Source organism: Saccopteryx bilineata, chromosome 3 (genome assembly GCF_036850765.1).
Source record: "Saccopteryx bilineata isolate mSacBil1 chromosome 3, mSacBil1_pri_phased_curated, whole genome shotgun sequence".
In the NCBI taxonomy this organism is placed as follows: domain Eukaryota; kingdom Metazoa; phylum Chordata; class Mammalia; order Chiroptera; family Emballonuridae; genus Saccopteryx; species Saccopteryx bilineata.
The window spans coordinates 256409391-256424224 of NC_089492.1; the positions used below are offsets into that span (position 1 = coordinate 256409391).

The following is a 14834-nucleotide window of genomic DNA, read 5'->3' on the forward strand; positions in this document are numbered from 1 at the left end:
GGGTCTTTTGCATCTCAGTTCGACACTCTATCCATTGTGCCATTGCCTTGTCAGGCCTTCTGTGACTTTCTAAATAAACTTTCTCTTATGTTTTGAGTCTTGGCTCTGAACTCCTTCCTAGCCAGAACTCAAGTACCAAGCTTGCTGAACCAAGGTTAGGTTTGACCCCACTGATCTAACAACTAGTGCTGTTTTTGTTCTCGTCACTGCCCTGTATCTCTTCACAATGTTTCACCCATCCCACCCACAGCCTCTAGTGCACAATCCTGTCACTGCATCTGTCATATTGTGTTATCATTGTATGTACTAGTGTCCTTTTCCTTCATAAAGTATCAACTTCTCGAGGACAGAGTCTATGTCTGTCTTGGTCATCTCAGTTCCATGACATTACTCTACCAACATTTCATCAGAACTCTCTGGCTGGCAAGAATAAATACTAGAGACTACAGGTAGGGTAAAGGCCCAAGAAGGACCGTTTGTTATTCAAAAAGCTAGAGAATAAAAAGATTTTTGACTAATAACTGAATTTATAAGACTTGTGGTAAACCAAAACTAACATTTTCTAAGTACCTGTGAAGTGTTAGGTGTAAAGCCAGTAGCCACGGCCACCATCACAGCCACCTGGCCCATGCAGGTTCACATTGGATTCGAACAGACAGTAATGAAACAATGGAGCCAAGAACTGATGGGCCATTAGCTTTTTTTTTTTTCTTAAATTATTTATTTATTTTTTATTTACAGAGGAGAGGGAGAGACAGAGAGAGAGAGAGAGAGACAGAGAGAGAGAAGGGGGGAGGAGCTGGAAGCATCAACTCCCATATGCGCCTTGACCAGGCAAGCCCAGAGTTTTGAACCGGCGACCTCAGCATTTCCAGGTCGATGCTTTATCCACTGTACCACCACAGGTCAGGCCGGGCCATTAGCTTTAACCCTAGCTTGCACCTGGCGGGCAAGAAATATACACAGTGGGAAAACACTTCCCTTTCCATTCAGGGCTCCCAAAGCCACTGACTTATCCGAGTTTCCTAGAATCAAAGGTTTCTAACCTCACCAGTCTCATTCACCTCTGTACCCAATCTCCTCTCTGCACAAACTCTGCACAAACTGGCTTCTCCCTCAGCACTCCACCATCTTGGCTGCTTCTCCTGACCTCCTCCATGTGACCTTTCTCTGCTCTCCTTCCATGGGCTCTTCCTGGAACGTAATCACACTTCCCTGGAACAACGTGATCTCTCCTTTTAAAACCTTTTGGCGCGAAGCCTGACCTGTGGTGGCGCAGTGGATAAAGCGTCAACCTGGAAATGCTGAGGTTGCCGGTTCGAAACCCTGGGCTTGCCTGGTCAAGGCACATATGGGAGTTGATGCTTCCAGCTCCTCCCCCCTTCTCTCTCTCTGTTTCTCTCTCTCCCTCTCTCTCTCCTCTCTAAAAATGAATAAATAAAATTTAAAAAAAAAAAGAAGCAGCTACTACAAGTTGAAAAAAATAAAAATAAAAAAAAAATAAAATAAAACCTTTTGGCGCAAAAGCCCTCCCCCAACACATATTCACACCCATCCCAAGCAAGAAGGGCAACTAATATCATCACTTGGATGACAGGCTTCCACGTGGGCAGCGCCATCTTTAACAAAGTGAGCATAATATGTAATATTTTATCTGCCTAACATTAGGCATTTGTATATATTATTCAGTACTTGGTTTCTCACCTATAGCTGTCAGGTTCCCTGTACTGTAAGAAAGATGGTACTCAGCATCTCCAGGGTTATATTATCTTAGATACAAACCTCAAACAAAAAAGGGAAGGCTTCTCTTCTACAGTCTATAAATTAATACAAGGAATAATTCTGATTAGCTCTACTTTGGTCACATGTCCTGTAAAGCCAGTGGCCAAGGCCAGGGGCACTATCACAGCAACCTTCCAGCCCATGCAGGTTCACATTGGATTCGGACAGTCGGCAAAGAAACAGCGGAGCCAAAAACTGGTGGGCCATAGTCTTTAATTCTAGCTTTGCACCCGGCGGGCAAGTAAAAATACACACTGGGCTCCAAAACCCAGTCACATTCAGTGCTCACAAAGCTACTGACTTATCCGAGTTTCCTAGAATCAAAGGTTTCTAGCTCACCAGACTAATTCACCTCTGTTCCCCATCTCCTTTCCTTATCCCAGATACAAACTCTACACAAACTGGCATCTCACTCAGCACTCCGCCATCTTGGCTGCTTCTCCTGGCCTCCTCCACGTGGCCTTACTCTGCTCTCTGCTCTCTCTTCTAATCTCAGGAACCAAGAGCCCAAACTCCGGTTTTGCCCCCACTTTATACTGTAGCTTCACAACCTCTAATCCAATATACAAAGTAGGGAAGTCTCTAATACAAAGTCACTTCTCTGAGGCATGATTGGATTGTACCACCCCTCATCAAAAAGGGTGGGAAAGGCTTAATCCCAAAACCAAGCCTCATGCTACAACAATTCTCAACACACATTAATATCACCTGGGCAACGGCCTCTTTAACAAAGTGAGCATAATACATTTTATCTGCCCAACATGTCCCCTGTGAGTCAATCACTGAGCCAGAAAGATGGACTTCTATGACAGGCCATGGATAAATTATGTGTAACATGATAATAAACACAAGTTAAAAAAAATTTTTTTATTGACTGATTTTAGAGAGACAGAGAGAGGAAGAGAGAAGGAAATGAGAGAGAGTGAGAGAAGCATTCATCTATTGCTCCACTTAGTTGTTGATTCATTGTTTGCTTCCTGAATGGTCCCCGACTGGGTTCAAACCCACAACCTTGGTATTTCGTGACAATGCTCTAACTGACTGAGCTAACTTGCCAGGGTCAAAAGAAACAAATTTTTTCACCCGAAGAAGAGAAATGGAAAAGCTTACTGGACAGCCAAGAGGCTTACTTCCTTACCAAGGCTAAAAAGTATTGAAGCAATTATCTGCTTTGGGAGCCTCTCATCTAACACTATACTATAAGGACTGCCTTCTTGTGCCCTGAGGGTATGCAGTAAAAAATCTTAAGAGGTTTTGTCATCTCTCTGGTTGAGCAAGAACATGGGGGTTTTTTTAGCCAAGGGTTGAATACTGGGCCTGGTCTGAAATAATCCAAAGAACTGGATAGTCAGTACATCTGGGTGAAATTTCTCCCACTACTAGGTCTTCAGATAAGAAATTTCAGGCCCAGGCAGAATCCATATCAGCCCCCCAAGCAACTGGAGTTGTTTTGAAACCAAAACACAGTCATGCCCCATTTTTTTTATCCTGCTAATTCCCAGTCTTCCTTCACTAGATGATGACTTGACCTCTAACCTTCCTCCTTCCTCCTCCAGCCATTTTCTTCACTTTTTTTTTTTTTCTTTCATTTTTCTGAAGCTGGAAACAGGGAGAGACAGTCAGACAGACTCCCGCATGCGCCCGACCGGGATCCACCCGGCACGCCCACCAGGGGCGGTGCTCTGCCCCCCAGGGGGCGATGCTCTGCCCATCCTGGGCGTCGCCATATTGCGACCAGAGCCACTCTAGCGCCTGAGGCAGAGGCCACAGAGCCATGCCCAGCGCCCGGGCCATCTCTGCTCCAATGGAGCCTTGGCTGCGGGAGGGGAAGAGAGAGACAGAGAGGAAAGCGCGGCAGAGGGGTGGAGAAGCAAATGGGCGCTTCTCCTGTGTGCCCTGGCCGGGAATCGAACCCGGGTCCTCCGCACGCTAGGCCGCATTTTCTTCACTTTTTAAAATAGACTTGCTATTGAAATTCATTCATCTATTCTTTTAAATATATTTTATTAAATACATGCTATGTACCAGGGCTATGTGGGCACCCTAAAAACTTAAGGCTTGCAGTGGGTTGAATCAACAGGTGTCAGCCTGACCAAATGAAGCTTTCTATTGAGTCTTTTCAGACTCTTCCTGAATCTCAGGTTTGCAGAACACTGAACAAAGCAGGTGTCACTTAGCAGGTGTGGTTTCCAAGTGTTCCCTTTCTGATTCAGTCACAAAAATATTCAGGACACTTTTTTTTTCAATCAAATAAATAAATAGATCTATCTAAACAACTGGGGACTTGGAAAAGATGTGGCTGTTTTTTTCTCTGGAAGTAGAGAATAACTGACTTCACACATGGACACATATGTACTCAACTTGCACCTTGAGCCACAGCTTGAGGCCTGACCTCACCACCTATCCGTGCAGTTGGTGATTTTCTTTATAATTTAACAACAGCAGCAATAGCAAAGTAGGCCCAATAGCAAGGTCAACTGCTCAAGGGTATCCCGGAGAACTATGGTTTCTTAGTAAAGCCAAACAATAGTCCCCTCCCCTCCCCCCTTTCCTCATCTCTAGTTTGTTCTGCTGTCAGGGAAAGTGATAAACTCAATTTCCCCAGGTTAGAGTCAGCCACTCCTCAGCCACAATACATTCTGAGTAATAACAGATGATAAGAGTTAAAAGGTCTCAGGTGCTTTTAAATGGGTCATATAGTACTCTCCAGTATCTCTCCAGAATTCAGGGTGAACTCTTAAGCCTGCTCTTGCTGTGTGTGTCACAGGAGTACAAATAGCACTAGTTGACTGGCCATGTATTCTAGGGTGAAACTTTCAACCTGCCAAAACCTTGTAAGTATAAAAAAGATTATTCTGTAATCTTCATATACTACAAGACAAAATCTTCTTAAAAGTCTTGGGATGAAAAAAAGGCAAAATAGGAGAAAATGCTGAACGTAGTACAGCTTTGCTTAGAAAACCCAGGTATTTAGTTAGAGATAGTCAGGGGAAACTGAGATAAGCCTGCAGGCTAAACAAAGGAAGCAGCCCTGGCAGCCTCTTATATACCCAGTGGCCATTGACTGCAGAGCTGGCAAAGAGGCTGGACTGAGAAAGACAAAACAGACATCTGATTGAGGTCTCATCTGGTGTAAGTAAGTCTCGATGGCTTATAGATAAATTGGAATTATATGTTATATTAGTTAAACAGATATTCTGATAGAGGCAGCAAGTTTGGAAAATCATAACTACTCCAGTACCCAGAGGATGGAAACTCTGCAGACCTCGGGCAGCCAGGAGGATACAGATTATGCCAAAGGAACTGACGTCTCCTTGGAGAGTGGGTGCCTTAATTTGAATTCCCCTAGAAATACACCCTGTGAGAAGGATTCAAAAGCAAGTAGTTTATTAAGTGGTACAGGAAACACTAGTAGGGAAGTGAGGAGTGAGAAAGAGAAGAAAAGGAAGTCAATAAAGAACAAGTTATGCCTGACCAGGCGGTGGCACAATGGATAGAGCATCAGACTGGGATGCAGAGGACCCAGGTTTGAGACCCCGAGGTCACCAGCTTGAGCGCAGGCTCATCTAGTTTGGCAAAAGCTCACCAGCTTGGACCCAAGGTCGCTGGCTTGAGCAAGGGGTTACTTGGTCTGCTGAAGGCCCGCGGTCAAGGCACATATGAGAAAGCAATCAATGAACAACTAAGGTCTCACAACGAAAAACTGATGATTGATGCTTCTCAGATCTCTCTGTTTCTGTCTGTCTGTCCCTATCTATCCCTCTCTTTGAATCTCTCTCTGTCTCTGTAAAAAAAAAAATAAAAAAAAAAAAGAACAAGTTATCAAACTAGCTATCAATATAGGTGACTGGAGCTTATTCCCATAGGGAAAATGTAGGAAATTATGTAGAATACAGGTCTCAGAGTTATTCCATGTCAAGGTAGAGGAACTGGGCTATATATAATATGAGTTCCCATCTGTCATTGGTTGAGAACTGCTCCAGGGGATATTAATTCCCTCCATCACTACCTCTGTCTCTGTCACTGCACATCCAGCCTACCACATACATGGACTAAGTGACCTTCAGGCAAAAAGATGCAGATGCAGGCAGAGGGAAATTTGTACTGAAGTGATAAGACCCAAAGGGTGAAGGCAGGGTACCAACAGCATCTGCTAGAAAAAGGCTAGAGCACAGTGTGCATCAAATCTTTGTGAGATGTAGGGCAGACTTGGAGAAATTTTGTGGCCCTATAACAAAGTTAAGTCCCTGCTTTACCCTTCTCTACTACAAACTACAATACCAAGGCCAAAGGCAGAGATGCCTGTGCCTGCTGGAGAATTCTGGCGGAGGGTGCCGAGCACGGGAACGTTCCTTGAAGAGATAGCTGGAGCAAAAGAATATAAACAAATTGCTCTCAATTCTGGTGAGATGCCTCTAAATATTACTTGGAATACCTGGGGAGACTTTTGAGGGACACTGAGTTCCTATATGGCAAATGGGACTTAAAGATGGCTTCTTTTTGTGTGTGTGTGTGGCAGAGACAGAGAGAGAGTCAGAGAGAGGGACAGATAGGGACAGACAGACAGGAACGGAGAGAGATGAGAAGCATCAATCATCAGTTTTTCGTTGCAACACCTTAGTTGTTCATTGATTGTTTTCTCATATGTGCCTTGACCGTGGGCCTTCAGCAGATCAAGTAACCCCTTGCTCAAGCCAGCAACCTTGGGTTCAAGCTGGTGGGATTTTGCTCAAACCAGATGAGCCCACACTCAAGCTAGCGACCTCGGGGTCTCAAACCTGGGTCCTCTGCATCCCAGTTCAATGCTCTATCCACTGCGCCACCGCCTGGTTGGCAAAGATGGCTTCTTTTTTTTTTTTTTTTTTTTTTAAAGACTTTTTTTTTATTTTTTTTTTTTAATTTATTCATTTTAGAGAGGAGAGAGAGAGGGAGAGAGAGAGACAGGCAGACAGAGAGAGAGAGAAGAGAAAGAGACAGGGGGGAGGAGCTGGAAGCATCAACTCCCATATGTGCCTTGACCAGGCAAGCCCAGGGTTTCGAACCGGCGACCTCAGCATTTCCAGGTCGACGCTTTATCCACTGCGCCACCACAGGTCAGGCCAGATGGCTTCTTTTGAACCCATATTCTGGCAAGGCCTAGAGTATTCTGGTGAGGCCTAGAATATTCTGGTTGCATAGGGCTGTGGTGAGATTCCATGAGTTGGCATATACAAAAGGGCCAAGGCAGTACTGAACACAGAGGCACATTCAATACAAAGCAACTTTTGTTACTTTTGTGATCTCAGTCAATGAAAAGGGTCATCTTTCTGAGAGAAAGGACACATCTCTCAGAATTCCAAGTCCTTCTTTATATAAAGTTTTGACATGTCTGTCTCAGACTTTTGAGAGTAAAAGAAAATCAGAGCCAATCACTTCCCTACCTCATCTAGACCTTCTGACCTAAGATATTTGTGTCAGTGTGTATTTGGGCATGTGTGTGTATGATCAGATCAATATGCATGGCTGTATGTCCAGAATGTGCATGTAGAATGTTCCATGTTAGTTTGTGTGTATTGTGGCCATGTGTGTCAGTCTGTGGGGGTTGAGGGAAGATACCAATATTTGCCTATTCTCCTATGCAACTTGGCACCAAGTTCAGTAGTCTTTCCTTCAAAGCTGCCCTGTGATCCTGAATTTTGGATAATTAGAAAGGCAATTTTATTCAGGCAGCCCTTACTCTTGAGGCCAGCTGCAAAGAGACTGGGTAGTGGGCTAACTAGATGACTGATAGCCTTGCCAGGCACAGTCTGGGCCAGAGCCTACAGAGCACATCTATGAGCATGAGCAGTGGGGAGCAGGAACAAGAAACAGAGAGCCTGACCAGGCAGTGGCACAGTGGATAGAGCGTAGGACTGGGATGCAGAAGACCCAGGTTCGAGACCCCAACATCGCCAGTTTGAGTGCGAGCTCATCTGGCTTGAGCAAAAAAAGCTCACCAGCTTGGACCCAAGGTCGCTGGCTTGAGCAAGGGGTCACTTGGTCTGCTGAAGGCCCACGGTCAAGGCACATATGAGAAAGCAATCATTGAACAACTAAGGTGTCGCAACAAGAAACTGATGATTGATGCTTCTCATCTCTCTCCATTCCTGTCTGTCTGTCCCTATCTATCCCTCTCTCTGACTCTCTCTCTGTCCCTGTAAAAAACAAAAAAACAAAAAAACCCCCAGAAAGCTGAGAAAGTTGAGGACAGGCGTGGGATGAGGCAGCTCAAAAACTGGAGCCAAAAGACAAGAACTGAGAAGCCCTTTTTTTATGATATACAGGATCCAGATAATGATTATCGAACCCCTTATCTTGGAAGGCCCAGATTGGCTAGGCAGAACTTCCTTAACAGTCCCGATTCAATGCTAGCCCAAGCTGAAGCCGAGCCAAGTTACAAATAAACTGGATGAAGGCGGAAATTCAGCTTGGCTTTGCTGGGACCCAACACAGCAGCAAGAGTCAGAGCAGATGCATGCTCCATGTACAGGAAATCCACTAGCTGCTTTGGCCATACAGGAAGCAATCATCCTCACAATAACAATGGTGTGTGTTTGCACAGGGACAAATAGTTTATGAGGCCCTTTAACTGTATTATCTCATTTGAGCCTCATATGGGCCCTTTGGGGACACTGTCATATACATTTTATAGATGAAGTTATGTAAGTTTAGAGGTTAAGTAATTATCCTGTGGTCATAAAAGGGGTTAGTGGCACATCTAGAACTGCAATTCAGGTTTGTCTGACTCCAAAGCCAGAAAATCATGTCTCTTCTGTTGCCTTTCCTAAACTGGTCTCCTCAGTGCTCCCTTCCTGGAGACATACACTATAGAGGCCCCTGGAAAAAGAAGAGTCCACTTCATTGGGCCCTGTAAGGCCCAAGAACCTGTTTGCACTCAAGTAGATAAGGTCCTCAGCTCAGCCACATGATGCTTTTCCTACCAGTTCACCCAGGGAACTCTATATGCACTGGGATAGAGGGGGCCTGGGAGCAGTATATCTCATCGGTTATCTCGGTAAATGTTCTGTGTGTATTTGAAAATAATACCTATTCTGAGTATAGAATTCTATAAATGTCAATTAGGTCAAGTTTGTTGATAGTATCATTCAAATCTTCTGCAGGATACATATACCATCAAGGTCAGAGGTGATGAGAACTGACACGGGTTTCAGTCCATCCTTGTGAGCTCCAACTGTGCTTCTGGCCATATTTTTCCAGCCTCTTTTCCTCTATATATTTCATTGTGGCTAGTTTCTATTGCAATGTCTTCAGGTTAACTGACTGCAATATCTAATCTGATGTTACTCCCATCCAGTGTAGTTTTCATTTCATTCATTTTAACTTTTTTGCCTCCAAAAGCTTTAAGCTTTATTTGGGATTTTTCTTATATCTTCCATGTTTCTGTTTAACATGCTCATGCATGCTTTCTTCTACTTCTTTGAACATATGAAATGAGTTCAAATAATTTTAATGTCTTTGTCTATTAATCTATCATCTGTGTCATTTCTCGGTCTTTCATCTGCTGATTGATTTTTCTCATCATACTTTATATTCTTTGCTCCTTTACATGACTGATAATTTTTTATTGGTTGCCTCACTTTGTCTATTGTTGTGTGCTGGACATTTTTTCTTTTGTTGTTTTTTATTTTCCAAAGTGAGAAGCAAGGGATGGCAGACAAAGAGACGCCCTCATTCGCCCAACCAGGATCCACCCGGCATGCCCAAGAGGGGGTGATGTTCTGCCCATCTAGGCTGTTGCTCTGTTGCAACCAGAGCCATTCTAGTGCCTGAGGTGGAGGCTACAAAGCCATCCTCAGTGCAGCGCCAACTTTTGCTCCCATGAAGCCTTGGCTGCATAAGGGGAAGAGAGAGATACAGAGAAAGGAGAGGGGGAAGGGGGGGGGAGCAGATGGGCATTTCTCCTGTGTGCCCTGGCTGGGAATCGAACCTAGGACTTCCACACACTGGCTCAACGCTCTGTTGCTGAGGCAAACAGCCAGGGCTGTGCTGGATAGTTTTGTAATTCTATAAATATTCATTGTTCCAAAAACAGTTTGATTCTTTCAAGATATACTTTTAAGCCTTGTTAGGTGGAACCAGAACACTTTATTCTAGTGATAATTTTGCTATACAACTGAAGTATTACTCTACCTGATGACCTATTCTGGCTCTTGAGAAGGTGAAGTATTTCCAGCCTATGTGAGGCCAGGATTTTTCCACCTACTTTCCCAAGGCTTGGATAGTTTTCTTTCTTTCTTTCTTTCTTTCTTTCTTTCTTTCTTTCTTTCTTTCTTTCTTTCTTTCTTTCTTTCTTTCTTTCTCTTTCTTTCTTTCTCTTTCTTTCTTTCTTTCTTTCTTTCTTTCTTTCTTTCTTTCTTTCTTTCTTTCTTCTTTCCCCTTCCTTCCTTCCTTCCTTCCTTCCTTCCTTCCTTCCTTCCTTCCTTCCTTCCTTCCTTCCTTCCTTCTGTGTGTGTGTGACAGCGACAGAGAGAGGGACAGATAGGGACATACAGACAGGAAGGAAGAGAGATGAGAAGCATCAATTCTTCGTTGTGGCACCTTAGTTGTTCACTGATTGCTTTCTCATATGTGCCTTGACCAGCGGGCTGCAGCAGAGCAAGTGACCCCTTGCTCAAGCCAGCGACCTTGGGCTCAAGCTGGCGAGCCTGCGCTCAATCCAGCAGCCTCAGGATTTTGAACCTGGGTCCTCAGCCTCCGCATCCTAGTCCAACGCTCTATGTACTGCACCACCGCCTGGTGAGGCTGGATAGTTTTCTTACTCACACGTACCAATCAGTACCCCATGAAAATATGAAGGTAATTTCCTGAAGATCTCCAAAGTGCTCTCTCCTCTGTGCTGCTTTCTCCTCTGTGATACTTTACCCTGCAAATTCTATCCACCTTGGCCTCCTCAAGTTCTCAACATTGTCTCAACTCAGAGAATGCTGGACTGACTCTGAGTTCTCCCTCCTTGAACTGTGGCAGGAAATATCCTCCATGCAGTAAACTGGGGCAATTACAGGGCTTACCTCATTCATTTCCCTTCTCTCAAGGATCACTCTCTCATTCTGCCTGTTTTCCAACATCTGAAAAGTACTGTTTCAAATATTTTGTCCAAACTTTTAGATGTTTAGGGTAAATTACAGTTGGAAGTGAAAGTCTATGAGGAGATACTTTGAGATTATGTGAATATTCTGTTCTCCAACATATTTTTATTCAATGGTTTTAGCAGCCATTTATTTTCTTATTTATAGCAGCTATTGCCATGATGGTTGAAAATAGTAATTTCCAAACTATTTGTCAATCCTCTTGTACATTTTTTTTTTTATACAGGGACAGAGATAGAGTCAGAGAGAGGGATAGATAGGGACAGACAGGAACGGAGAGAGATGAGAAGCATCAATCATAAGTTTTTCGTTTTTTGACACCTTAGTTGTTCATTGATTGCTTTCTCATATGTGCCTTGATCTCGGGCCTTCAGCAGACTGAGTAACCCCTTGCTCGATCCAGTGACCTTGGGCTCAAACAAGCAATCTTGCCAGTGACCTTTGAGCTTAAGCCAGCGACCATGGGGTCATGTCTACAATCCCACACTCAAGCCAGTAACCCCTTGCTCAAGCTGGTGAGCTTTTTGCTCAAGCCAGATGAGCCCGCGCTCAAGCTGGTGACCTCGGGGTCTCAAACCTGGGTCCTCCACATCCCAGTCCGACGCTCTATCCACTGTGCCACCGCCTGGTCAGGCAATCCTTGTACATTTTTTAGTTGGTCCATTACCATGAAAAGTAGCTTTTCTTTTTCCTTCCTTAACTTAAATATTTAGGTATTTAGTTAGCGTGGTGGACAGACTCTAGGGTGGTCTCCACAATTCCTACCTCCTTGTGTTCACTATCTTATGAGGTCCCTTCCCTTTGAATGTGTGAGACTTGTGACTTGATTCTAAGCAACAGAATACAGCAAAGATGACTCTATGCATGTGGTCATCTGTATGTGATTATATTACATAAGTTTTAACTATCTTGCTAGGAGAACCTGTCTTTCCTTTTTTAGATCAGAAGAGCCTGACCAGGCGGTGGCGCAGTGGATAGAGGGTCGGACTGGGATGCGGAAGTACCCAGGTTCGAGACTCTGAGGTCACGCGCGGGCTCAGCTGGCTTGAGCAAAGAGCTCGCCAGCTTGGACCCAAGGTCGCTGGCTCCAGCAAGGGGTTACTCGGTCTGCTGAAGGCCCACGGTCAAGGCACATGTGAGAAAGCAATCAATGAACAACTAAGAAGTCGCAATGCGCAACGAGAAACTGATGATTGATGCTTCTCATCTCTCTCTGTTCCTGTCTGTCTGTCCCTGTCTATCTCTGCCTCTGTAAAAAAAAAAGAAGAAAAGAGCTGCTATGTTGTGAGCTACAATATGGTGAATGACATTTCACAGAGTTAAGAGTGGCCTCCTGTTGACAGCCAGCAAGAAACAGAGACCATCAATCCAGTAGCCTATAAGGAACTGAATACTGACAACAACCATGTAAGCTTGAAAGCAAATTGTTATCTAGTGGGCCCCAGATGAGAGGGCAGCTTTGGTAAACTAGCTGATTAGAACTTTAGGAGACCCTGAAGCGAAGATCCAGCTAAGCCATAGTCAGATTCCTGATTCTCTGAGGCTGTGAAATAATAAACATGTGTTGTTTTAAGCCACTAATGCTGTCATTGCTGGGTAGCAACAGATACCTGGTATGGTTAGTTATTCACATCTTCTGGTGTCAGGACTGCAAAGACTCAAGAAACTTTTTCTGACTTATATTTTGAAACTATAATATCCATGAAATCAAGCATAGAAATAAAGTAAACCTACAACTACATCTTCAAATTACTGTTTTACAAGATATTTAAGAGGAATCAAGTCCCCATAGCCAGATAGCTCGGATGGTTGGAGCATTGTAATGTGCAGGGATTGCCAGTTCAATCCCGAGTCAGGGTACATACAGGAACAAATGAATGTTCCTGTCTCTCTCTCTCCAAAATCAATAAATAAAATTATAAAAAAGAGAACAAAGTCTATCCTGTCTCATTGGTCTCAACAGAAGGAAGTAAAATGGTTCTTTACACCATTAAAGTAAAATGAAAACTGCCTGTCGCGGCATTGGCACAGTGGATAGAGCATTGACCTGGGACACTGAGGACCCAGGTTCAAAACCCCAAGCTCACTGGTTTGAGCACAGGATCACCAGCTTGAGAGCGGGGTAACTGGCTTGAGTGTGGGATCCTAGACATGACCCCATGGTCACTGGCTTGAGCCCAAAGTCACTGGTTTGAGCAAGGGGTCACTGGTTCAGCTGGAGCCCCCCAGTCAAGGCACATATGAGAAAGGAATCAATGAACAACTAAGGTGCCGTAACTATGAGGTGATGCTTCTCATCTCCCTTCCTGTTTGTCCCTCCTTATCACTCTCTCTTGCTAAAAAGAAAAAAGTACAATTATAAGCTATCTTAGGCCCTAGCCAGTTGGCTCAGTGGTAGAGCATCGGCCTGGCGTGCAGGAGTCCCGGGTTCGATTCCTGGGCAGGGCACACAGGAGAAGTGCCCATTTGCTTCTCCACTCCTCCCCCTCTCCTTTCTCTCTGTCTCTCTCTTCCCCTCCCTCAACCAAGGCTCCACTGGAGCAAAGTTTGCCCGGGTGCTGAGGATGGCTCTGTGGCCTCTGCCTCAGGTGCTAGAATGGCTCTGATTGTGGCAGAGCGATGCCCCCAAGATGGGCAGAGCATTGCCCCCTGGTGGACATGCCAGGTGGATTCCCCATCGGGCGCATGCGGGAGTCTGTCTGACTGCCTCCTCGTTTCCAGTTTCAGAAAAAATACAAGAAAAAAATAAAATAAAATAAAAGCTATTTTAGCCTGACCTGTGGTGGGGCAATGGGATAAAAGCGTGGACCTGGAACGCTGAGGTTGTCAGTTGGAAACCCTGGGCTTGCCTGGTCAAGGCACATATGGGAGTTGATGCTTCCTGCTCCTCCTCCCTTTTCTCTCTCTCTCCACTCTAAAAATGGAATAAACTCTTAAAAAAAAACTATCTTAGATATATTGTTCATGTCATATTTATATCATCTTTTTATATTTTAAAGATTTTATTTATTTATTTATTTATTTATTTTTTTTACAGAGATAGAGAGAGACAGAGAGAGGAACAGACAGGGACAGACAGACAGGAACAGAGAGATGAGAAGCATCAATCATTAGTTTTTTGTTGCTCATTGCAACACATTAGTTGTTCATTGATTGCTTTCTCATATGTGCCTTGACCACGGGCCTTCAGCAGACTGAGTAACCCCTTGCTCGAGCCAGTGACCTTGGGTCCAAGCTGATGAGCTTTTTGCTCAAACCAGATGAGCCCGAGCTCAAGCTGGTGACGCTCTATCCACTGCGCCACCACCTGGTCAGGCTATTTATATTGATTTTATGAGGGAGGAGCAATATGTATCAACTCATAGTTGCTTCACTTTAGTTGTTTATTGTTTGCTTGTTGTATGTGCCTTGACCTGGCAAGTCCAGGGTTTCGAACCAGCGGCCTCAGCATTCCAGTGAAGTTTTATTCACTGTGTCACCACAGCCCAGACTATCATCTTTTATTTTATTTTATTATTATTATTTTTTACAGAGACAGAGAGAGTCAGAGAGAAGGATAGATAGGGACAGACAGATGGGAACAGAGAGAGATGAGAAGCATCAATCATCAGTTTCTCGTTGTGACATCTAAGTTTTTCATTGATTGCTTTCTCATATGTGCCTTGACCACGGGCCTTCAGAAGACCGAGTAACCCCTTGCTCGAGCCAGCAACCTTGGGTCCAAGCTGGTGAGCTTTTGCTCAAACCAGATGAGGCCGCTCAAGCTGGCACCTCAGGGTCTCAAACCTGGGTCTTCTGCATCCCAGTCCGATGCTCTATCCACTGTGCCACCGCCTGGTCAGGCCAGGCTATCATCTTTTAATTTTATAATTTGTGTTATATATAATTTATACAAAAATAAACATACATATATTTGGAAGGCATTTA

The 14834-nt window shown here is 44.3% G+C and overlaps 1 protein-coding gene across 1 annotated transcript in view; it reads left to right on the top strand.

Annotated features, from left to right (window-relative positions):
- The window catches only part of IPP (intracisternal A particle-promoted polypeptide), a 111099-nt gene that overhangs the window by 41446 nt on the left and 54819 nt on the right, over nt 1-14834 (top strand). The gene's annotated exons all lie outside the window — the stretch shown is intronic.